The sequence below is a fragment of the Littorina saxatilis genome, linkage group LG13 (assembly GCF_037325665.1).
Source record: "Littorina saxatilis isolate snail1 linkage group LG13, US_GU_Lsax_2.0, whole genome shotgun sequence".
In the NCBI taxonomy this organism is placed as follows: domain Eukaryota; kingdom Metazoa; phylum Mollusca; class Gastropoda; order Littorinimorpha; family Littorinidae; genus Littorina; species Littorina saxatilis.
The window spans coordinates 2,030,201-2,055,091 of record NC_090257.1 but is presented as its reverse complement, the minus strand read 5'-3'; the positions used below and the strand labels follow the sequence as shown (position 1 = coordinate 2,055,091).

General features: G+C 40.0%; 1 long non-coding RNA gene across 1 annotated transcript; it reads left to right on the top strand.

Annotated features, from left to right (window-relative positions):
• Positions 1 to 16,444: 16,444 nt before the first annotated feature.
• Positions 16,445 to 17,754, top strand: LOC138946253 (uncharacterized). The gene is made up of 2 exons (XR_011449220.1): positions 16,445 to 16,580; positions 17,227 to 17,754. It is a non-coding gene; the product is annotated as an uncharacterized lncRNA (long non-coding RNA).
• Positions 17,755 to 24,891: the final 7,137 nt, after the last annotated feature.

Sequence of the window (24,891 nt, the reverse complement as noted above, 5' to 3'; positions counted from 1 at the left end):
GCTTCATAGCTTATGCAATGGTGAGAAATGGTATAACAGAGCATAGAACTAAGACCAGAACGATTTGTTTGTTGGCCGTTACAACCATTATGATTGGGTTTTTATGCACCAACTGACAATTTAGTCCTTGGCCTTTCCATCAATGTTCAATAAGCGGGGGTTCTGCAAATAATCAGTTTGACAATGTGGCCTTGTGTGGCTTTTGTTTATAGTGGTGATCGTAAAAAGGAACAAGTCGCGTAAGGCGAAAATACAATATTTAGTCAAGTAGCTGTCGAACTCACAGAATGAAACTGAACGCAATGCCATTTTTCAGCAAGACCGTATACTCGTAGCATCGTCAGTCCACCGCTCATGGCAAAGGCAGTGAAATTGACAAGAAGAGCGGGGTAGTAGTTGTGCTAAGGATAGGACGCTTTTCTGTACCTCTCTTTGTTTTAACTTTCTGAGCGTGTTTTTAATCCAAACATATCATATCTATATGTTTTTGGAATCAGGAACCGACAAGGAATAAGATGAAGGTGTTTTTAAATTGATTTGGACAATTTAATTTTGATAATAATTTTTATATATTTAATTTTCAGAGCTTGTTTTTAATCCGAATATAACATATTTATATGTTTTTGGAATCAGCAAATGATGGAGAATAAGATAAACGTAAATTTGGATCGTTTTATAAATTTTTAATTTTTTTTACAATTTTCAGATTTTTAATGACCAAAGTCATTAATTAATTTTTAAGCCACCAAGCTGAAATGCAATACCGAAGTCCGGGCTTTGTCGAAGATTACTTGACCAAAATTTCAACCAATTTGGTTGAAAAATGAGGGCGTGACAGTGCCGCCTCAACTTTCACGAAAAGCCGGATATGACGTCATCAAAGACATTTATCAAAAAAATGAAAAAAACGTTCGGGGATTTCATACCCAGGAACTCTCATGTCAAATTTCATAAAGATCGGTCCAGTAGTTTAGTCTGAATCGCTCTACACACACACACAGACACACACACACACGCACACACGCACACACGCACATACACCACGACCCTCGTTTCGATTCCCCCTCGATGTTAAAATATTTAGTCAAAACTTGACTAAATATAAAAACAAACATACGGGTGACAATATCTTGCGGCGAGACTTTTACAGATTGTACTTTAAATAACAAAATATGCATATGTGTCTTACCGAAGCACTTTCCTGCGGTCTTATCACATGTGCCTGTTGCACAGTTGGGTGCACACTTGTTTTCACATTTGCTTCCCCATCGGCCAGCCACACACTCTGAAAAAAATAAAAGCCCTTCTACAATATCATTATTTTCGAAGATTGTACTTCCACGTGCGTGTGTTACACTAATAACGCCCATACGCTTGGACAAATACCTGCACCAAACAATGTGCGCTCTTACTGTATGCATCATGAAGCTATGCGTCAGTTTAAAGGCATAATCCTTCTTGCGTAAACAATTTGGCTCACCATATCAGATCTAGACTTCCCTCAACTTAATAAAGTAAACAACATTGCGGGATTTGTTTTATGCAAAAGCCACAAACGGCTATTTATACAATCAAATCATCAAACTAGTATAACTAACCATAATAAGCAGTCGGGGTGATGAATGTTGGTATGGCTCTGAAAGGGGGAGCATAAACATATGACAAAAGCAACGAGCTGGCAGTTCTTACCGGAACAAGTTGCTGTGGCACACCCATACTCGTAGTTTAAGCACAGTCCGGATTCTGGGTGACACGTGTTGTTCACACACAAGCAAGTCTGGTTACACTCAGGGACGTACCATCCTGCCTTGCAAACTGCAACATTGTGATTTATCAGAACATATTAGAAACACTTGCTTCCCACGCTTCGTGAACAAATAGCACACACACACACACACACACACACACACACACACACACACACACACACACACACACACACACACACACACACACACACACACACACACACACATATATACACGCGCACATACACGCTTATTCTCGTTGTGCACAGCATGAGACCATGTATTTTGATTTTTTGCGTCTAAAACGGATGAATCATCTTATTTAGTATGTGGCAATTCCAGCGTCACTAACGTGGCATTCGCACAAAAAATCAGACATTATTTGCCACAAAAGCAATATTCATGATGCTTTTATTAACTCAAATTTGTGCAGATATTTCCCCAAACATGGCAATCTTCCTACCCAAGGTAGAAATTGTTGAGGTAAAAATTGCTAAGGGTACTTAACTTGCTTTTGAAAAAATCGTCACTGACGTGGCAAAAATGCTCACCTTCATTTCACTCACAATTCAATGAGTTTAGGCAACTAAATCATGTGAATTTTGGTAGATCATAGTCAAGACATATCATACTTACGGAAATATGAAAAAAATTGCAAATATCAAATGTATCCTTCCCACAAGCGGTTAATATGTGGCACGTGCGAATTCCATGTTCAATAGTAATATTTTGTTGGTGTAAAAATATAATTAGTTTCACACGGACGATTTTTAACTGATTATTGATCTTCTCAGCCATTGTTAAACCACTATACGGCTTTTTGTCTCTCCGTCCGTCTGTCCGTTGGTCCGCCCGTTGATCCACCGACACCATGATTGCCCATCTAAATAACGTTTGAACTAATGATTTGATTTGGAAATGTTGTACAAATACTGATACACTTAAAAGAAACATACACATCCAGGAAACATATTTAAACATTCCGGGTCAAGGTCACTCCTAAAGGTCACCGGTGAAGGTCACTCTTTTTTTTCTTATACACTTCAGACAACGCCTTGATTTAAACAAAATATTGCATTCACACGTGGCGGGCGAACAGGTACACATCATCAGAAAGATAGATGGCCCCTGATTCTAGCTCGAAAACGTCATTAAAACGGTTTTGTATTGAGCAGTCATTATTGTGACGTTCTTGGCTGTGTTTCTTCCCGGCAATTTAACAACCATTATACACTCACGTAAAACAAATGAGTTTGTCATCATTTTCACGAGTTTTCATTCACAAACACCTGGTAAATAAATCTCATGTTCCCCAGGCAATAAATCCCCGGTTACCATAGTTGCAGGAAGCAGGTTATACATGGATAAGTCAAAACATAAACGAGTACTCACCTGAGTCGAAGTTTGTGTAGAATTCCACGATGTAGTTTACAGGAACGGAAGGGATATATGTGAGATGCGCACACCGCCGGAAACACGCCATTTTTCACAGCACAGGTCATCTGATATAACCATATCAGATGATCTGAATTTTCTTTAAGCAACCAAAAATGTTTTAGTTGCATTTACATTTGATAAATTAGCTTATTTCCTTTGATGGAGAGGGTGACACTGAAGGGCAGGCACATATCCCTCCGTTCCTGTAAACTACATCGTGGAATTCTACACAAACTTCGACTCAGGTGAGTACTCGTTTATGTTTTGAATTCCAATTCTCGTAGTTTACCGAAACTACGTGATTTGTGAGATTTTAAAGTTGGTTGATTAAAGATTATAATTTAAACAAAGGAATAATCAAAGTCATACTGAAGTGAAATATCAAGCATTTATTCTTAAAAGACAACATGAGAATAGTGAACACCTGTCTTGGCTTTTGCACCAAACATAGTTATACATTGTTTGAAACAAACATGTATTACAAAAATAAGTGATGCATTTATTCTCCATTCATTATGGGAATTGCAATTCTTTCATAACCAAAGAATCAATAAAAACTACAAGCAAGTAAACAAACTTGTTTACAGTTAATAAAGACATACATGCATTTTGACAACACAGTTGAAACAAAGGGATCAATTGTCCATGAATCCATTTATTTTCACTTATATGGAGCCAGGGAGATAATTGTCTCTAGATCTCCATTTGTTAGCTCCCTTGTCTTGAATTTGTAACTTGCCCAATGCAAATTATTAGAATGTAATCAAACTTAGATTACTGAGCTGGAAGTTTTATATTCCCACTTTCGCATACTAGTTCAAGATAGTGTTTGATTTATCTTTACTTTCCAGTGGTTTGTTATAGAACTTCTTGAAAGTGGATACATTTGACCAGCCTGCCACTTTCAAAATATCTTGAACAGCAACACCCGACTTGAACATTGCTGAAGATGATGCGCCCCGAAAGCTGTGGGGTGCAAAATGTGTAATTCCTGCGCGTATGAGAACAGTTTTTAGCCACCTAGCGATAGTGTCTTTCGCTGCTGGTCCATGTGGCTGTTGGTAACACAAAAGTAACTGGTCAGTCTCATCACTCTCACATCTGAATTCTACAGTACTATTAATGTACTGTCGAAGACAAGTCACCACACACAAAGTTTTGTCTTCTGTATAAAACGGTAACTGCAAAGGTTTTGGATGAAAACCAGGTCTAGACTGCTTCAACTTTTCAGTTATGTAATCGTACATCCATCATCATGAAAAAAATATTCCTCAACCTGATCAAATGGATTGTCTGCACTCTGTGGGCAGTAATTAACAACAACAAGGAACACAATTTTAAAGTCAAATTCTTCAATGAAAGTTCAGAATTTTCACCCAGGTTTCTGAAAAACTGCAAAACTTTATCTACATCCCAAGTTTCATTGTATCTTGGTTGTGGTGTACGCAGTTCAAAGATTCCCTTTAGAAATCGAATTACTAAAGGGTGAAATCCTACTGTTTTATTGTCTGGTAGAATAACCACTGCATATAGTGTACTCCTTGCAGTGTTTATAGCACTGTATCCTAAGCCATCTTCATACAGCTTAGTCAAGAACTGCAACACCTCATCTATAGTCGGACGAAGGGGATCACACTTGTACTGCACACAAAACTTGCTCCATCTGCTGAGGTTGGAGGCATACTGCTGTCTGGTTGAAGGTCGCCACGATGCCCAGATAACTTGGAAAGTCTCACCTTGAACTCCTCTTGCTTCGAGGGATTTCCTGATAAGCGACAAGCCAGAAGTTGCAGAGTCCTGTGGAGCGGATGCACATCTTGCGTATGTGGTAGATGAATGGTAAGCTTTCCCTTTGGAAGAAGAACAGGCTCTTGTGTCAGCATTTTCAACATCTGGGGGTACCATACTGCCGCAGGCCACTTTGGAACGATCAAGATTCCTTCCGCTCTGTCGCGCTGCCATTTGTTGAGCACTTTCTGCAGCAAGCTGAAAGGCGGAAAGGCATATATTAACCATTTTGACCAATCTTTGGTAAAGGCATTAATGGCTAAGGCTTCTGGATCTGGTATCCAGGACACGAATGGTTTCATCTGAAAATTTAATCGTGATGCAAATAGATCGATGTCTGGCTTCAGCAGACGATCTTTTAATTTGCAGAAAATATCATGATTCAATTTCCACTCAGTACGATCATTGAATTGTCTTGACAAAACATGAGCTTCTGTATTCAGTATTCCTGGGATATGTGAAATTGATATCCAAATACCATTTTCCTTGCACCACATCCAAATTTGTTTTGCAACGTTATTGCAATCTGGAGAACGCGATCCTCCCATATTGGATACATAGGAGACTGCACATATGTTGTCTGTCAAGACTTTTACATGTTTTCCTGTGATCATTTCTTTGAAACTTTTCAAAGCGTACAAAATGGCAATCATTTCTAGAACATTGATGTGCAAATTCATTTCTGTTTTGGACCATCCAGTCATCCAGTCTTAAATTGACCACAAACAGCTCCCCAACCACCTGAACGTGCAGCATCCGTCTGGATTTCAACTTCAGGATTAGTTTTTTCATTGGGGAAAAAAGATGAATCTAAATTTTCAATCCACCAGTCTAGTTCTTCTGTTGTCTTATCTGTCAAGCTTGTCAGCGATTCAACATTTCCTGCAGAACATTTTAACGATGTGGATTTTAGTCTGTCTAAACTCCTATAAAACAGTGGGCCCCACTGAACAGCTGGAAAAGTTGCTACCAACTGGCCTATAACTTGTGCCAGTTCTCGTATGGTCACCCTCTTCTTTCTTTTGAGTTCTGAACATGCAAGCACAACTTGTTGCTTTCTTTCCAGGGGTAAAGTAACTGTCATATCTTCAGAGTTTAAAAGAAACCCCAAGTACCTCAGTTTCTTGCAGGGTTTGAGGACTGATTTCTCTGTGTGGATAATAAATCCCAGTGAATCGAGCAGTTTCATTGTCTTTGACACATTCTCTGCACACTCTCCAAAAGAATTACCTTGCAGGTAACTATCATCAATAAAGGAAGTGGATAAATATCACTGTGATCTGAGTGTGGCACAGACTGGTTTCATTAACTTTGTGAAATAACGAGGGCAGCCAGTTACTTAGTCCATTTGGGAAACAGGTATACTAATAAAGTTGGTTTCTCCAAATGAATTTGAGGTATTTTCTGCATTCTGCCTTGTTTGGCACAGAGTAGTAGGCATTTCTGAGATCCACTGAAGCCATGTAGCAACCTCTTATCATCATTTGAGTTGCTGACGTAAGATTGTCCATCTTAAAGTGCTCATATTGTACTGAATCATTAAACATTTTTAGATTCAAAATGAGAGGGTAGGAACCATCTGGTTTCATAACCATGAAAACAGGGGAGATCATTTCTTCTCTCTGATGCACTGATTTTTCAATAACTCCCAAGTATAACAGTTTATCAATTTCAAAATCCATTTCTGTCCATAGATTTCCTTTTACTTGATGTTTCAAGTGAGTAAGATTTTCAGAATTTAAATCAGAAAACTCATCTATTGGAATATCAATACCGCACACCATATCAAGAATATATGGGTCTGATGTTATTTCTTCCCATGTTTTAACAAACTTTTTCAGTCTACCTGCTTCAAAAGGGCGGTTAGGTATTATATCTGTACTTACAGATTTTGGCGGAGAAGGTATTGGAGCTACTGCTGGCCTAGTTGCCACTCTGTTCATCCGCTGCTGCGGTAGTTCGTTCTGCCCCGTGCACGGTAAGGTCCTCTCCCTCTCATTCTGCCTCTTGGTGTCCAAGTTCTTCCCGCACCTCTTGGCCTCCAATTCCAATCGTTTTTTGCAAAGGGGTTGTTTTGCAGAAAAAAAACTGTTGACCTTTTACTCCACTTGACTGACTGAGACCCAGGCCCATTCTAGCTGTCGTATCAATGTTTGCACATGCTGCTTTCAGGTCATTGCCAAACAATGTGATTGGAACTTCTGCTGAACCAAGTTTTTTGTACTTTTTGTTCAGTTGAGCATTTGAAATTTTCCCCCTTCTGTCGATTGACAGATCATGGTTTGTTTTCTGTACAAGTGCAATAGAATCTGCTACACCTTTCATGAGTCCCCGAATTTCGGGTGATTCACTTTTCAGTATGGTTTGCCATATGTTAGCGAGTGCATAGGTTGCTGTGCACAGCGCTTTCTGATACTGCTGTAGTTTCAGATCTGCACCTCTTGTTGCACGGTCAAGTATTGACCATATCTCCGGATTGACCTTTGGAACAACAACCTTCAAGTTTTTAGGTCTGGCATACTTGTTCATTTTTTCTTTCATTTTTTATTCTGAAATTTGACCTTTTGCCATGGTCTCATCAACCAGCTTCGCGATACCTTCCGGTATTTCTGGTGCAAGCTTTTCAGCATTGTCGAACTCTTGTTCTATTTCTGCCATTTATGTGTCAGAATTACTAGTGCCACAAGTTTGACCACAAGTTTCACCTTCCTTCACTCTGATCATCGATTCTATTTGATCATCATAATCTTCGAACGAATCAGATTCATCTCCAGACTCTTGTGACTCTGCTTTTCGCTTTTGTCTTTGTGTCATCTTCGAACCATGATCATCAGGCGATTCAACTTCGATCTGACCTTGTCCCTGACCTAGCAGTACTAGGGTACGGTCGTTTTGTTTTTTCATGTTACTCCAATCGCTGATTGGAAAGGTCACTGCCTCTAACTGAGTTTTTTTCTTTTCCTTTTTCTTCCCTTCTTTTTTGTTTGACACATGTTTGTCCCTTTCACTTGAACAAGGCAAGTCTAACAATTTATCCGCTTCATCCGCGTGGATTTGGACTTCAAGCACTGGTTCAGTGCTGTCCGACATTGTTCGAACCAATTCTAAGAATTTGTGACAAAAATAAAGAAAAAGACAAAACGAATGGTAAACCGAAGGAATAAATCAGTCAAGTTAGGAAAAAAGGACCCTAAAAGGAAGGATTAACCTGATAAAGTAAGACCGGTTTTAGAGAAGCTGCTATGGCGGCCGGAAGTCGTACGGGAATGGCGTGTTTCCGGCGGTGTGCGCATCTCACAAATCACGTAGTTTCGGTAAACTACGAGAAGTGGAATCAAAAGCAAACCCAATAGAAACGCTAGGGGATTATTCGGCTCTTTTCATTGGTGTTTCCCCAGACCTAAACAGACGACACGACACTGCTTTGCAAAGTTCCCAAAACAAACTGGCAAACTGGCAAAAGTAAACAAAAATCAAAACTACTTCATGAAAGGTCATACATTCATCAAAAACAAATGAAACCTAGCGATATGTGTTGTCTTCTTACAGAGTCATGGAGTGCGTGTATCTGTGTTTCGATACACAGACGTTCGGAGAAACACGAACGTCAAGTTCAAGTAAAACGACCCTTGACACACACATTTTGACCCGTGCACAAGACGTTGTATCGATAAACGAAGCACAAATAAAAAACAATAATAAAAGCAAAAAAAATAGCAACAATATATGCAAACATCTAACAAAGCCGAGCAAGCAGAATGACAGGTCTAATGAAAAACAAAGAGGTACTGAGTCAAAAACAAGATCGCGATTCTTTCCTTCGCTGCAGGACGCACATCTTCTGTGACCTTTGACCAAACGTAGCTTCCACATTCGATCACTCAGCTTAATATTTAAAACAGAAAGCCGAGGGGGTGGAATACCGAGATGAACCTACAGAACTGTATCCTTCGCGGATTATGACTTTATTCAGTTATTCTGCAGAAAAACAGAAATGCTGGAGAAAAACTGTTTGTTTCTGCAGCATTTCTGCATAATGTCATCTTTCGCAAGAGCAAAGTTTTGTTCTGCAGTAAAACAGTTTTACTGCAGTAAAATTGAAATCAAGAATGCTGCAGTAAAACGGTGATGTTGTTTTACTGGAGAAAAACTGTCTACACTTTTTCTTCAGCATTTTGGCATTATTCAGTTATTCTGCAGAAAAACAGAAATGCTGGAGAAAAGCTGTCTTTTCTGCAGCATTTCTGCATAATGTCATCTTTCGCCGAAGCAACGGGTTTTTCTAAAGCAAAACATTTTACTGCAGTAAAATTGAAATCAAGAATGCTGCAGTAAAACGGTGCTGTTATTTTACTGCAGAAAACCTGTTTACACTTTTTCTGCAGCATTTTGTACTGGCTCATTATAATGTTGGAGCACGCAAGCCCCCCTCTGTCGAGAGATGGACTCATCCAGAAATACCAATAGTTGTGCGTGACACGAATGTATTTTGTCTGTCTGACTTTCTTTTCCGCCGGAAGTTCAACGTTTCAAATTAAACATCGGCACCTGTCAACAACATTGTCACATTTTCCCAGACAAACGCAGTAGTCCACTTCGTGTTCGATTTGCTTCAGAAATTGTTCACGTTTGGCCGCCATTGTGAAGTTGAATATAATGCCCTTATGCTACACGCCTTCTGATTGGTACACTGCGGAACAAACTATTATACTATCCCAGGGGGCGACGAATACAAACGCTACTTTACAAGGTCGTTCGTTTTTTTCCAGAAAAACTGTCACAGACTATTCTGAAGAAAAAGTTAATCGCAATAATGCCGCAGAAAACCAAGTAAACATTGTGCTGCAGAAAAACTGTTTTACTGCAGTAAAAAACGTTGCTTCAGCGAAAGATGACATTATGCAGAAATGCTGCAGAAAAGACAGTTTTTCTCCAGCATTTCGGTTTTTCTCCAGAATAACTGAATAATGTCATAATCCGCCAAGAGCCAGTACAAAATGCTGCAGACAAAATGTAAACAGGTTTTCGGCAGTAAAACAACAGCACCGTTTTATTGCAGCATTCTTGATTTCAAATTTACTGCAGTAAAATGTTTTGCTGCAGAAAAAAAACGCTGCTTCGGCGAAATATGACATTATGCAAAAATGCTGCAGAAAAGAACGGTTTTTCTCCAGCATTTGTCTTTTCTGCAGAATAACTGAATAAAGTCATAATCCGCTAAGGATAGAACTGTGCATCCTGACATATTCATCCCAACATTTTATGAACTCTAAAACACAGAAAGTTGCTTTCACACACCAGCTTCGATTGCCAGTGGTTATCAATACGGGACTCGTGTGGTTATCTAAACGTAACTCGTGTTTCAAAGCATGGCTCCCTGTGTTGATTGTGCACTTATTTTCTCACTACCAAAATGATGACAAAAACGATGTTTGGTGGTTTGTTGACAGACCAGCTTTGTTGTCGGTCCTCGGGGGGAAGGCCGCGGTCAATAGATATGAAACAAAAGTCGATATGCTCCCCCTCGAACCGAGAAAAAAGCTGGTCTGTCAACAACCCATCACACATCTTATAATATACATTTGACAAGATCTTAAATATGCAACACACTATATATTCCACTTTATTTTTTGTTGGTTTTAGTCAAGAATACCACGTTAATTGTTAATCTGTACATAACTAAACTCCAACATTGTTGCTTGAGAATTAGCGCTACGAGGTATATACGATCCAAACAAAATGATCAAATGTGATTTTCGCGGAGACTGGCGTATCTGGCTCAAAAACAGTAGCCATTAGAACTACTCTCCCCCTACATTGATGCAAATGTGTCACAAGTGCTTGAGCGAAGTAGACGCCTTAAGATGGCCTAATTTGGGGTTGGATTTAAGCTCTGATTTGTCAGCTTTTTTGATGTCTTGGAAACAATCAAATGTTTGACACAAAGTCTTGTTTTCATAGAGGGAATAACGAGAAACCACAAGGAGTAAAATCAGGTCTGTAGAGTGTGTGAGGCAAATATGGGATTATTTAGACTTTTAGGAATGGAGTTACGGCCCGTATTGTGTGGAGACTGACATTGTCATGGACGAGAAGGGAAGTCTGAGTGTCGCAGTTTAGTGGTTGACTGCTGAACTCGTGAGTAAGTTTGGGTAATAAGGTTTCTGCATAGTATGTGACAGTGACAGTTATGTTAGCAGACAGAATATAGACAACAACAGGACCTTGGTGATCGCAAAATACAGCGAATAGCACTGTTTCTGCTTTGAAAACATTGCATACAAATTTGGTGCGTCACGTCATTGTGGTCCAATCGCGCTTTGTTTTGTGTTTTCTTGCAATAATATAGAAGGAAACCAAAGTCTCATTATCAGTGATTACATTTATCACAAGTTTGGGTCTACTTCGTTCAAAACGGTTGAGCGGATCGCGTGCAACAGGAACCGCTTGCTTCTTCCGTTTCCCTGTCAGCTTTAAGGCATCCATTTTGCGGCCAACTTTTGAAACTGAAGGTCATTGTGTGGAATTCTGCGGACTGTTCTACAATAAAGTTTAAGTCAGGCAGTGTAGACTCGTATGTACACGTTTAATCTTAGTTTTGTAAGTTTTGATACAGCAGCTACATTCGTCTTGTTTGAAGAGTTCCCGGAAGTCTTTTTGGCTATTCAGAGTTGTTCTTTTTTTGCCCAGTTTTGATTTCCGTTTTATTTTGTCAGATTGTAGAATATGAAGCAGCTTTGAATCATGTAACTTTCTTCACCTGTGTAGAAATGTCCTTTGTGTCATTACCTAGCTACACTCTTGCACAGAAGTGGAGTTGTTCATCAATCAATCAATCAATGAGGCTTATATCGCGCATATTCCGTGGGTACAGTTCTAGGCGCTCTGCAGTGATGCCGTGTGAGATGAAATTTTATACGGCCAGTAATTGCAGCCATTTCGGCGCATATTTACCTTTCACGGCCTATTATTCCAAGTCACACGGGTATAGGTAGACAATTATTAACTGTGCCTAAGCAATTTTGCAAGGAAAGACCCTTTTGTCAATCTGGGATCTTTAACGTGCACACCCAATGTAGTGTACACGGGGGGGAGTTCGGACACCGAAGAGAGTCTGCACACAAAGTTGACTCTGAAATAAATTTCCGCCGAACCTGGGATCGAACTCACGCTGACAGCGGCCAACTGAATACAAATCCAGCGCGCTACCAACTGAGCTATATCCCCGCCCCATCATGGTGCTTGACGAAAGACCCCGTTCTGAAGCATAACTCAAAAGTGACCTAGTTTGATTCCTCGTCATTTATGACGTAGCAAGCTAATGACTTCATCTCTGAAAGGTAAACCAGTTAAATGTTTGGCCATTCTAATGATATATCTCTTAAGATGATCAGTTACCTGAAACAGTTATAAAAGCGTTTTGATCATTTTTTTGTATCATACCTCCTACAAATCACTCGGTTTAATTGCACTAAAAATAAAAATAATAAAAGCCAAATGCTTTCCTTTTTGTGCTCAGCTTTCTCCAGTAACAACTGTGTTTACCTGAGTTAGAAAATAAAAGAATCTCACAAAGAAATATGTTGAAATCTACCAGTAACAAGTACACATGGAACCAAAGTGCCACAGACGTTACAAAACAGTACCACGTCAGTGACGCACTTTGTGCACAACAAAATGGGGACAAGCAAACACAAATCACATGGTTGGACTCCTCCATTGAAAAACTAAGAAAACTCAACAAAAGAAATACATCAACCGATCGGTTCATCGCCGCAAAAAGTTGTGATACCCAAAACGTCACAGACGTGGCACCATTTTGGGGTTGAACATGTTTCGAATATATCTCAAAAAGTATTATCATTAAATATTTGAAAAACAGATCAAACAATAGTTTAAGGCTTCTCTAGCAACTCTGACTAAGTTCCGAAACCAAAACAATGAAAACTAGCACACGCGATGACATTCTTTTAAGTTGTCATACATTGACTTTACACGGCGCGTTCCCAAATGGCATCAAAAACAAAATAGCGGCATGCAAAGGGAGTGAATAGAGACAAACGATGAATAGTATGAGTAACTATAAACATCTATAATGGCATATGCACGGTGAAAAAGCCGTCAATTCCATTTTGAATTTCAGGCTTAGGTGAGCATTTTATTTTTGAATTGCCCTATAAACACATCCGAGATAGTGAGCACCACAGTGTCTACTTGAAGAGTGTTCTTTCTTTATTTGGTGTTTAACGTCGTTTTCAACCGTTCAAGGTTATATCGCGACGGACTTAAAGGAGTGTACTTTCAAGCAGAGGAACATACATCAACAACAATAACAGCAGCAAAGGAATGAACAATATCAACAACCACAACCACAACAACCACTACCACCTCCACCATCGCCACCACCACCACAACAACAACAACAACAACAACAACAACAACAACAACAACAACAACAACAACACAAAACACTTCTAAACACACAACAACAACAACAACAACAACAACAACAACAACACCAGTAAGAGAAGACAGTCTCCTGAATGCGTCTTTTTTTCTTTCTTCAAGAATGGACACATGCATCATCGAGTGCAAATTAATATCAGAACTTTAAAGAACCGTGACGTTTTGAGATGAAGAAATAAACATACACTTTGTAAAGTAAATGAGTACGTCACACACACACACACACACACACACACACACACACACACACACACACACACACACACACACACACACACACATACATACACACACACGCCCGCGCGCACACACACACGGCACACATACACACACACAGATACACACACAGACACACACACACATACACACATATTATACACACACACACACACACACACACACACACACACACACAAATCACATATTACAACTAATAAAAAGGTGTGTCACGTTATGCACAACTATTATGCATTCGATACTTGTGTTACTCACTGAATCCTTGTCCCCACACTACAGATGCCACACAGCACCACCCAAGGACTAACACACACATGTAACTCCCCTCCATGGTGATCTACGTCACACACGTTCAGTGTCTGCTGTCTCTGTGTCTGTACACCAAGACGGTCTCCAAAGCACAGCACATATCTGCGTCTCAAAGTGTAGAGTAGTGACTCGAGTACAACGAGGAAAGTAATTATAACCAGGGCCATGCCTTTCATAAAATTCTGCGAAGAGATGCCACATGACACCCGTCAGTGTATGAAAATATGAGAACAATAGGGAAGGAAAAACAGGCGAGGGAGTTTTCCTTCTTCGATACACTGACATAGGACGATTCGCGGCACGCCCTGTTGACTGAAATGTGACGGGAGATACGCAGGTAGCATAACCACACCACACAACACATTCACCCACCTGCCCACCCTTTCACAAAGTCTCACTCTGTAATACTTGTACTCTGTTTGATACATCTATAGGCGATGTGTGTGTGAGTGGAGACAATTAAGATAGCTCTCCTAATCTAAATAATTTGGTGTAATGAATAATACTAACTTTCGGGGAAGCAAAGAAGTGGAACAATGTATCTGTTTTGGGCAGATAATTCATTAGACACACGTCCACACGGCGTGACATTGGATGTGCCAATGAGTATATATAATGTAAGCATGCCTTTGGTACAAGCTATCAACATAACCCATCAGTTGTGTGGTCGTTTAATACCAAAAAAACCCAATGTGTATCTATTCATGACAGCAATGTTGTTCAATGTTCAAAGAAACAATAGGAAGCACCCTTGACGCGCTAAGGGGCTTTCTTCAATCTTTATTTACATCGAGTTCCTTTTGTACTCAAAATGTCGTAAAGTAAAATTGGAATATGCACAAGTTTTCTCACTTTGTCTCGTTACCTTAATTTCCATGGAGTAATACACGGTTGCACAAAAGGGAATTCAATTGCAACGCATCATGAATGCAAAGTCACAAAACACACATCTGTGCGTGCTTTTAATGAAATTCAGAGTCTCGTTGATGTTAGGGCGGTTGTAAATGTCGATCATAAGGATGTTCTATGTGGGTTTTTTAGGAAGTCAGAAACTACAAAAGAGAGGAAAAAGCTCTGTGGCGATTTTGAACCCTACCTAGGTCTAAAGTCAACCAACACAAAATTAAACAAATCATTCTGAATCATTCACACGTTGAAGGCAAAATAAACCAGGTTTTATTTGGTACGCTCTGTTTTATGATTAGTTCATTAACATAGACTTGGCAGCAAGAAAAATACGCTGTGCAGTATATTATGCTGGAGGACATAATTATGCATGTACGTAAACTCCTTTCGATCTGCGCAAAACCTTCTTCTGTTGCGAAAGTGTAAGAAAACTAACAGTCAGACAATTGTAACTATATCAGTTCATTCAAATCGTTAATTCCTCGAAAGCGAGTGCGTTTCACTGACTGTTATTACAAAATTGAACGTAAGCATAATTTAATAAAATGACAGTAAGACATCTTAGGCCTGTTGCAGTCTACGCCAAATAAGTTAGGTTAGACAGAATTGAGCTTCCGCGTTGCCTCTAACACAGACACATATCCTTGGCATTCGATGTCATTAATCCAACAAATAAGCCCACAAATTTGTGGGGCACATTTCCAGTTTGTGGACCACAAAATGAAGGCCAAATCAAAATGTGGGGCACACAATGTGCGCCATAAAAATAAAGGCAAATAAAAGTAGTCCTTAAATAAAATATGAAGCAAGTTTTTGTGGACCATACAATTCGATTGATCACTTTCCCATGAAGTCGGTTTTAAGACACAATAAAACGCTCTTCCTCAGTGGAGTACATGAATAGTAGTGTTGACGAAAAAAACATGGCGGCCGTCGTTCGTGACTGACATTGGATACAATCTAATATTTGGCAGTTCAACACGTCCACCAGAGAAATATATCGACAAAGAAGTTGAAACACTGACTGCCCTTCGGAAAGAATTCAATCGGGATGTGAATGGTACAGCTGATTTTGGACACGATCTGCCTTGAATGGGGAGGTTGGCGATGAAGCGCACTGTCTACACTACAGGACATTTTTCTCTCGCTGATTTTCAATCATCGGTTTGGATCAACCAGCGGGTAAGTTATTGTTTTTAAAATCCAAGACATGACCATTGCAAACGTGGCCTTTGTGGTACTGAGCAAGATTTATCTGTTGCGTATGTGTGTGTTACTGAGTAACTGGGTGTGACTGTGAGTCACTGAGTATGTTTTTGTTATGTTCTTTTTTTGTACTCAAGTTTATAAAATGCTTGATATCTTTAATCTGCATGCACAGAATCAAATGCTGCTGTATCAGTGTATGAACTATGGTTGTAAAAGAATAAACAAAACAGTTACCGAATTAGTGAGTGATTTGGCTCTGATAGTGAAGTTGAAATTGTACTTATTTCATTTTCAAGACATGTTATGTTAATATTGTTCTGGTTTTTTTCAGGCCTCCCGAGAAACCAGAGATAATGTGCATCATTCATACAGCTCCTGTCTTCCAGTTCCAACAGTTTACCTTTAAACATGGATACATGTGCTGGAGAGGTATCAGGATGACTTGGCGTGGTGCTTTACATTACAGACTACCCCTGAAGAGTAAGTTACACATTTCTTTACCACTTACAGCTTTTTTTTAAATTTTAATTTTTTTTTTTACATGGAATAAGAGTTACAATGTAAATTGTAATACCGTCTGTGTACTTGGATACCTACTTCTACATTCAACACCCTGACTGCCCCTGGGCAGAGTTAGAATTTTCTGAATGAATTCACATCACATTTCTCAACAAAACTGTAAGGTGTCAACGCTAAATATGTGTGCGGGATGAGGGCTCACGCTGAATTTAAAAAATAGTAACTTTCCATCACATTCCAGAAAAGCTGCTCACATCAGCAGCATAACAAGATATCATGTTGTTAGAAAGGTTCTTGTGAGGAAATCTTTTTAATTTTAATGATGAAAGTATAAATATATCCATGAAATAAATGGTTTTCTCAGGAAGGAATGATGGCACCTGTAATACAGAACAATGTTTACAGTTTAGTTCATAGTTGTCACTGTCAGTATCACCCACACTATTCTCCATCCCACTGATCTTGTGAAGAACAAGTATTACCTCCTACCCACCTTCCCGCACCCCCACCCCCAACACACACCCTCTTCTCGATACCCAAAACATATCCCCATCAGCGCACAGCAAAGTCTGGATGTGCTCAGTAATACATTTTCTTTATTTTCCAGGAAGTGAGGTGCCGAGATATGACGTGCAGGCAGCTTGCAGAGTGGTGCCTGGCTTTGCTGCGGATGATGATCAGATTCAGTCCATTCTGTGCTGACAGAGCTACCAGAACTGCTTTAATATAGTCCATCTGAAGATGCTTACACTTACAGAGGTTTTCTGTTGCCTTAGTGGTGAAATGAACATGTAACACATTAACAATAACATTCTACACAAATGTGCGGTGTGGATCAAGGGTACATTTTGACTTATGTAAGTTGTCAATTCAGCTAAATACAGCTAGTGTTTGGTATGCAGATATTTTCTTACAGCAAACGGCGGTTTGTTTGTTTTTACTACATAAAGTGGTATTATCTTTTATGTTGTTTGAGTGCTTTAAGTTAAGCTGTTCACAGGCAGTATTTTACACACAGGCTTAGCTTTGGGAGATGTGTGTGTATGTTTCAGTCAATGCGTGTTCATGTATAGACTTTGTTTGCAATATTAGAATTTAGATCTTTTAACTGCATTATGCACATGAAATGTGTTAACCCATGACTTTTTCTTCCTTTGAATCCTTGTCAGTACTTTATCTTGTTTAAAATTTTCATTGATTCTGTTTTTGGGTCGTTCTGGTGCATCCTGGATGGTTCAATTCATTCTTATGTTGTGCTGAAATGTTGCTTTTGTAATACAGTCTGCCAAGATTGTGTCTTTCACTTGGATGTGGTGAACTTATTTTTTAAAGGCCTGCTCTGCCTCATTAAAACACTTCGCCTCACTGTGTCAGACCTTATCAGGCTTTTTTGCATGGGATAAGAAAATCCTTCCACTTGGTCACATAGCAAAAGTCAGCACCCTGACTTCTTACACCCTGATTTCTCTATGAGATAATAAAGTATTCTTATTCTTATTCTTATTCTTCTTAGTGTGGTGATGTCTTTTCTTATTAATTTATTTCCCCCAAAAGGCATAAGAGTTTTAAACAAAATTATTTCTTACAGCTACAGTGGAACCCCCCTTTTAAGACCTCCAGAAATCTGAGAAAATCAGGTCTTAAAAAGGAGGGGGTCTTAGAATGGAGGTAAATTTACAGAGGTTATGAACAGAAAGTCAGAAAACAAGGTCTTAAAATGGAGGGGGTCTTAAAAGGGGGGTTCCACTGTATGACTATTGGGGATTATGTGTTTGTAAAGATAGAGCTGAGAATCCTACACAGAATTCTGTGCATAGAAGGCGGCCTGAATCTTGACCCACACTGCTGGCATGACCTTCATAGCTGCATTCAAGGCTTTACTTTTACGCTGGTAACTTTACGGTTGCTCTCTCTGGATTGAGCATTTTAATTTCAACCAAGGGGAAAATTAAATGCCTCTGCAGAGATTCAAACCTAGCACCTAGATTTTCAGGCCGATGTCCTTACCACTAGGTTTTTTTAATTGTAAGATGGATATATGTCTAGCGGATGCAGCTACATGTACAAATGTGCCAAATTAGAACTTGCATTCTCAGCCTATATATATCTTTGGCCATTCATGTGAGTACCAAATATTGTGAATGCATGTGAGACTGCCTTTTTTAAAAAACTTTTGTGACATGTGTGAACTCACTTTGTTTACATCTTTGTGTTAATAAATGCAGTTTATCAGTTACCTCTGTTGGTTTCTTCTGCAAGTATGTCAAATGGCCCACACACACCCTCATGCGCACACACACACAGACACACACAAAATCAGATCTCAAGTGTAAGTATTCTTTTTGCAGTTTTATTTTAATGCCCATAATCAGTCAAACGAATATAGGGCCTATCATCACACTTGCACCTAAGCTTAAAAGTAGCAGTCCTGCATACATATGTAATGTGTAAATGTTTCAGGTCACCACCTGTCCTGGCTTGAACATGCAATAAGAACACCTCTACACAAACACATGTACAGTCAACCGGCTAGCTGCTTCCCTGTAAGGCATATTTTTCTATGAATTAATCGATTTTCCGCAGACAGCAGCCATGTAGTGGATCTTTAGTATATGTCCAAGCAGACGGTTGATCTTAGTACAACACACCAAGGAAATATTTATAAAAAACAGATCCAACATCTAACCTTCCAAAGTTCATAATCAATAAAGAATGGTATGTTACTGGAACCCTTTATTTAATAATAATAATAATAATAATACGAATATTTATAACGCGCACATATCTCACCAACAGGCGACTCAAGGCGCACATACACTCATTCACACACACGGAGACTTAAAGTCACTAGCACACACACACCATCAACCATTAAAATATGTACAGTTATTCAGGGTGGGATGGGGTGGGCAGTGTAGAATGCATGGATTATTTGGAAAAAAGGAATGTCTTGAGTGCAGATTTGAATGATTCGAGGGACTGTTGTTGACGGAGGGGGAGAGGTAGTGTGTTCCATTGGCTAGGTGCTTGGAAAGAAAATGAGCGTTGACCTGCTGTTTTGAGTTTGGTGTGGGGGATGTTGAGCTTGAGGGAGTCAGCAGATGATCTGAGTGCTCGTGAAGGGACATAGAGAGAGAGAGAGTCGGAGAGATAGGCAGGGGCGAGACCATGGAGGCATTTGTAGGTGAGAGTGTTGATTTTGTAGGTGATACGGGCAGGAACGGGCAACCAGTGGAGCTGATTTAGGAGGGGGGTGATGTGATCTCTCTTTTTCTTTCGTAAGACAAGACGGGCAGAGCTATTTTGAATGCGTTGGAGACGAGAGATAGAAGAAGAGGGAAGACCCGCCAAGAGAGAGTTACAATAGTCAAGACGTGAGAGAATGGTGGAAGTGACCAGTTTGGCGGTAGCATCTGTGGTGAGGTACTTGCGGATAGTGGCGATGCGGCGGAGTTGGAAGTAGCAGGTGCGAGAGACAGAAGAGATGTGTTGTTTCATGGAAAGGGTGTTGTCTAGAGTGACTCCGAGGTTTTTGACAGCAGAAGACAGAGGGACAGAAGAGTCAGAGAGTTGAAGAGAGTCGGAGGTGGCTTTGGAGAGTTTGGATGTAGTGCCTATTAGGATAGCTTCAGTTTTGTTGCTATTGAGCTGAAGTTTGTTTTCTGTCATCCAATTCTGCACGTCAGTGATAGTGTCAGAGATAGAGGAAAGAAGAGATTCAGACTTAAGGCAATGTGCGGCAGTAAAATTACCAAACTGAAACTTGAAGAATACAGTCAAGGAATAACTTAGTTTTCTGGGTAGTTATTGAAGTGACTTATTACAATGAATGAAAACATTGTGGATGGATATTGACTGCAGTTGCGATGAAAACTGGCATTTACAGCGCCATGTGGGATTTCTAGAAAACGGCTTTACAGCAACATCATACATCAGAAATTCATAATATTTGCCACAAGGATACACATGTATTATATCTACAGTCATATAGAACGTGTTGTTTTTGTGAACAACTACAGTTGAATTTAAATTAATTAGTGTAATGAATATGCAATGAGAAATTCGTTCATTCTTTTGACAAAAGATATTAAAATTCAACTGTATTCTGTTGTAAAAATATCGTTCTATATGATTGTAGATATGATACATGTGCATCTTTGTGCCAAATATTAGGAATTTCTGATGTATGATGTCGCTGTTAAACTGTTTCCTAGCAATCCAATGTAACGACTGTTTCCATAGCAACGGCACTCTATGTCGATCAGTATTCACAATCCTCCGAAAGCGGCGTATGGCTGCCTAAATAGCGGGGCAAAAACGTTCATACACGTAAAAATCCACTCGTGCAAAAACATGAGTGTACATGGGAGTTTCAGCCCACGAACACAGAAGAAGAAGAAGAAGTATTCACAATTGTTCTATTTATTTTTATGTCACTTCCCAGAAAACCAGGTTATTCCATGTATTCTCCAAATTCAATTTTACTGCCGCACATTTCCTTAACAAAATGTAAGATTTACTGTACTTTGACCCAGCAGTTTTTGTAAGTGGACAGGCCTTAGTTTTATTTCGGTGGCATAATTCAATGCGCTTCGTCAAAATGTCTCGAACTGAAAACAAAAGCAGACACAAGTCTCACTTATCGTCAGTTGGAGTTGTCTCCCGTACTCCTAACTTTAATGTGCTGCAGACAGGTGTACCAGGGGCGGACGAGGGGGGGGGCACAGGGGGCACGTGCCCCCCCCCCCCCCCCCTGAAGAAAAAAAGAAAAAAAAGAAGAAGAAAAAAAAAAGATTTTTCTATGCTGATTCTATGACCATTTCTAAGTTCAAATGGCACCAGATGGCACCATTTTGCTTCATTGGGCCAAACATTTTCCCGGGGGGGCATGCCCCCGGACCCCCCTAGCAAATTCGGGCGCTTCGCGCCCATCACATTCACTTTCGATTCAAAGTGCCCCCCCCCCCCCCTTACAAAGTAACTGATCCGCCCCTGTGTACCCAAACAGCCCATATCACAAACGGTTTGGAATTCCCGAAAACACAAGATCCGCACTGCACAACTTCAGTGCACATGTACGCGAGAGTGCTCGGTCGCTTTTTGAAAATGTGTATCTTGAGAGAAAAATATAGAATAGTGCGCTCCCATGGGGTCGCCTTCACGCGGCGGGAGTGTTTCCACAGAGCTACCCCACCCCTTTACTTCTCTTCTTTTGTCTTATTTCTGCCTTACCAGTCCTTTCACCTATATTTCCTTCCAAGAAAACTCTCCCTACTATTCCCTGCAGTTTTCCAATTCTTTTCTTGTTGTCTTATTTCTACCTGACTGGATCCATCACCTTTATTTCACTTACCAAAAGTCTTCTTTTCCACATCCTTATTTCTCTGCACCCCGCATGTCGTAAGAGGCGACTAACGGATTCTGTTTCTCCTTTTACCCTTGTTGAGTGGTTCTTGTATAGAATATAGTCAATGTTTGTAAAGATTTTAGTCAAGCAGTATGTAAGAAATGTTTAGTCCTTTGTACTGGAAACTTGCATTCTCCCAGTGGGGTCATATATTGTACTGCGTTGCGGGCCCCTGGAGCAATTTTTTGATTGGTGCTTTTGTGAACAAGAAACACTTAACAGGTGGCTCTATCCCATCTCTCCCCTATCCCATCTCCCCCCCTTTCCCTCGTCGCGATATAACCTTCGTGGTTGAAAACGACGTTAAACACCAAATAAAGAAAGAAAAAGAAAGAATAGAATAGTGCGCTGTCCGAAGGAATGGAGTTCTTATCGGACAATGACAGCGCTCAGTTCAAAACTTTCTTTCTTTATTTGGTGTTTAACATCGTTTTCAACCACGAAGGTTATATCGCGACGGGTCAGTTCAAAACGATAGGACATCTGACCGCCATGCGGCTATGTGAATCGGACATTTGAGCCTTTCAATCCGTCTATGTCGGACGCCTGCCGACATCCCCGAGGCTTTTACATGAAATAAGACCATACGGGCACAAATAGTTGCATACCAAAAATGAACTGCCTCAAGGCTCTCTATGCAGAGTGGTATCCTTTTAAAGAATAAATTCAGGTACAGCTTCTTCTAAAGAATTTTTTTTTTCACCGAAACCACCAAAACATCTACCTCACTACAGAAAGCAGTCAAAGTGTTGATTTTTGGTCTGTGACCAAGTGGAGGGATGGTCTTATCCCATGTTAAAGGTGAGGACAACTTATTAAATGAGGCGTAGTGGGCCTTTAAAACATTGACACAAATTTACAATATCAACAAGTTGTAATGCTCAGTACAACCAATACTGAGTGGACATTTACTGCCGCTGTTGCTGTAGTTTCCCCATCGATCACAGCTGGACTTGAATCCCACACACCTCCATATGAGTTATTCTGACCAGACCTTGAGAATGTGAGGGAGGGGAAGGAAAAAACACACTGTACATCATAACACTGACAGTTGTACATAATAAAACCTCTTCGCCTTACTCTTACCTGATTTGCGGCAGTGGCATCAAATATTTTACTTCTGTCAGTGACAGCCTCAAGATCATGCAGCAATCGGTTGGCTTTTTCAGCTGAGAGGAGACCTTGAAGTTGAACATACTAGCTCTAGCTCTCTTCTGATTGATGCCAACCTGCAATAAAATAATTGGGAACCGATCAGAAGGTTACCTATTTGAGTATTTCAAGTTAGACTCAATCTTTAAAAACAAAAAGAATTTATAAAATATTATGATCATGCACCTTGAAAAGAGGTTGCAAAAACGTGGTAGTGGTAATCTTCTTCTTCAAATTAATGAGAAAATCCCTGTACAGGGCAACTATCTACGTGTTGGTTCAGTGAACGATACCTTGCGCCTGTGGACTGACACAGTGACACTGACAGTGACTCGAGTGAGTCGAAATGACACATGTTGCAACACATACTACCATAAACCCACTCTCAGTTATGAAACGAAACATGGAAACTTACCTCTGGTTAATATGCAAAGGTTCGCCCGTCCCAATTCTCTCGCATTAGCAAACATCATTGCCATTGGAGATTCTTTCCAAACAGATCGCCTTCGATCCGCCATTAACTAAAAACCGAAACGCAGTAGGTCTGAAAACCACGCTCAACGTCCAAAATAAGGAGGGAAAAAAGAGCTCAAACATTTTTTGGGGGCAAAAACACTGTTTAAGCCCCACAAATATTTGTCCTTATTTTTTATGAAGCTTAATTTGTGCCCCTTATTTTATGCTCCACATATACAGTTTGTGGCCCACAAAACCAAAATGTGTCCCATAAAAACAAGCCCAAAAAATTGTGAGGCACATTTGCAGTTTGTGGGCCACAAATGTGTGCCCTTATTTTGTTGGATTAATGACAACGAATGCCAAGGTTAGACACAGGCTAGGGAGGGAATGATATTAACCATGACGGCGGGTTGAGAGCCGGGGGGGCGGGGGGTGATGCTCATCTCAAGTGCACTATGCAGTAAGAAAGCGATCTGACAAACACTTTTATCTCCACAGTACACAAACAATTTAGAGTGTGCATTGGGCAATGGTGCCAAGCGTCGATCAAATACATACACAGTGAGATGTATAGTTATGATGACTGGGGTAAGAGTCCATATAACGCACGTTTTGTTGTTGTTCTTTGTGTGTATACTTTGTTTGTTCTTTACTTCCTTTTGTTTGCTTTGTTATGTGCTTGCTTGCTTGCTTGCGTAACTGGGTGGTTGTCGTAAGGTGACCTGGGTTGATCTGTCGGTTGGTTGGTTTGTTAGTTGGTGACGCGGGATAGTTGGTCAGTTGGTTTGTTGGTTGTATGCTTGCTTGTTGTCGGCCTTATGATGTTAGAAATGAATCTAGTTTGACAACTACAGTACTTTTCTCCTCAGCCCTAACTCAAGTGACCGACCAACCTGTTGAATTATTATATCCACAAGGAACATCCTGTTTCTTTTCTGTCGACATAGTGTTCCAAAATCGCAGCATGAATTCCTAAAGGTCCATTGTACAAAATAGAAATACAATCACTGAAGCTTGATGACTTCCAAAGAGTCATTTCAAACCAGTGACGTCAAACATTCGCATGCAGCTACATCCTTCACTCTTCTCTGATAAAGATTGCCCGACATGTCACATGATATGGTATTGCCTTTTCATTTTAACTAGAGCGTGTAAGCTGTTGCTTTATTTGAAAGCAAAAACACAAACACACAACAATGGATTATGCCTTTGGCAAACTGTGTCATTGTCAGGTCTAAGAATGACATTTCCCTC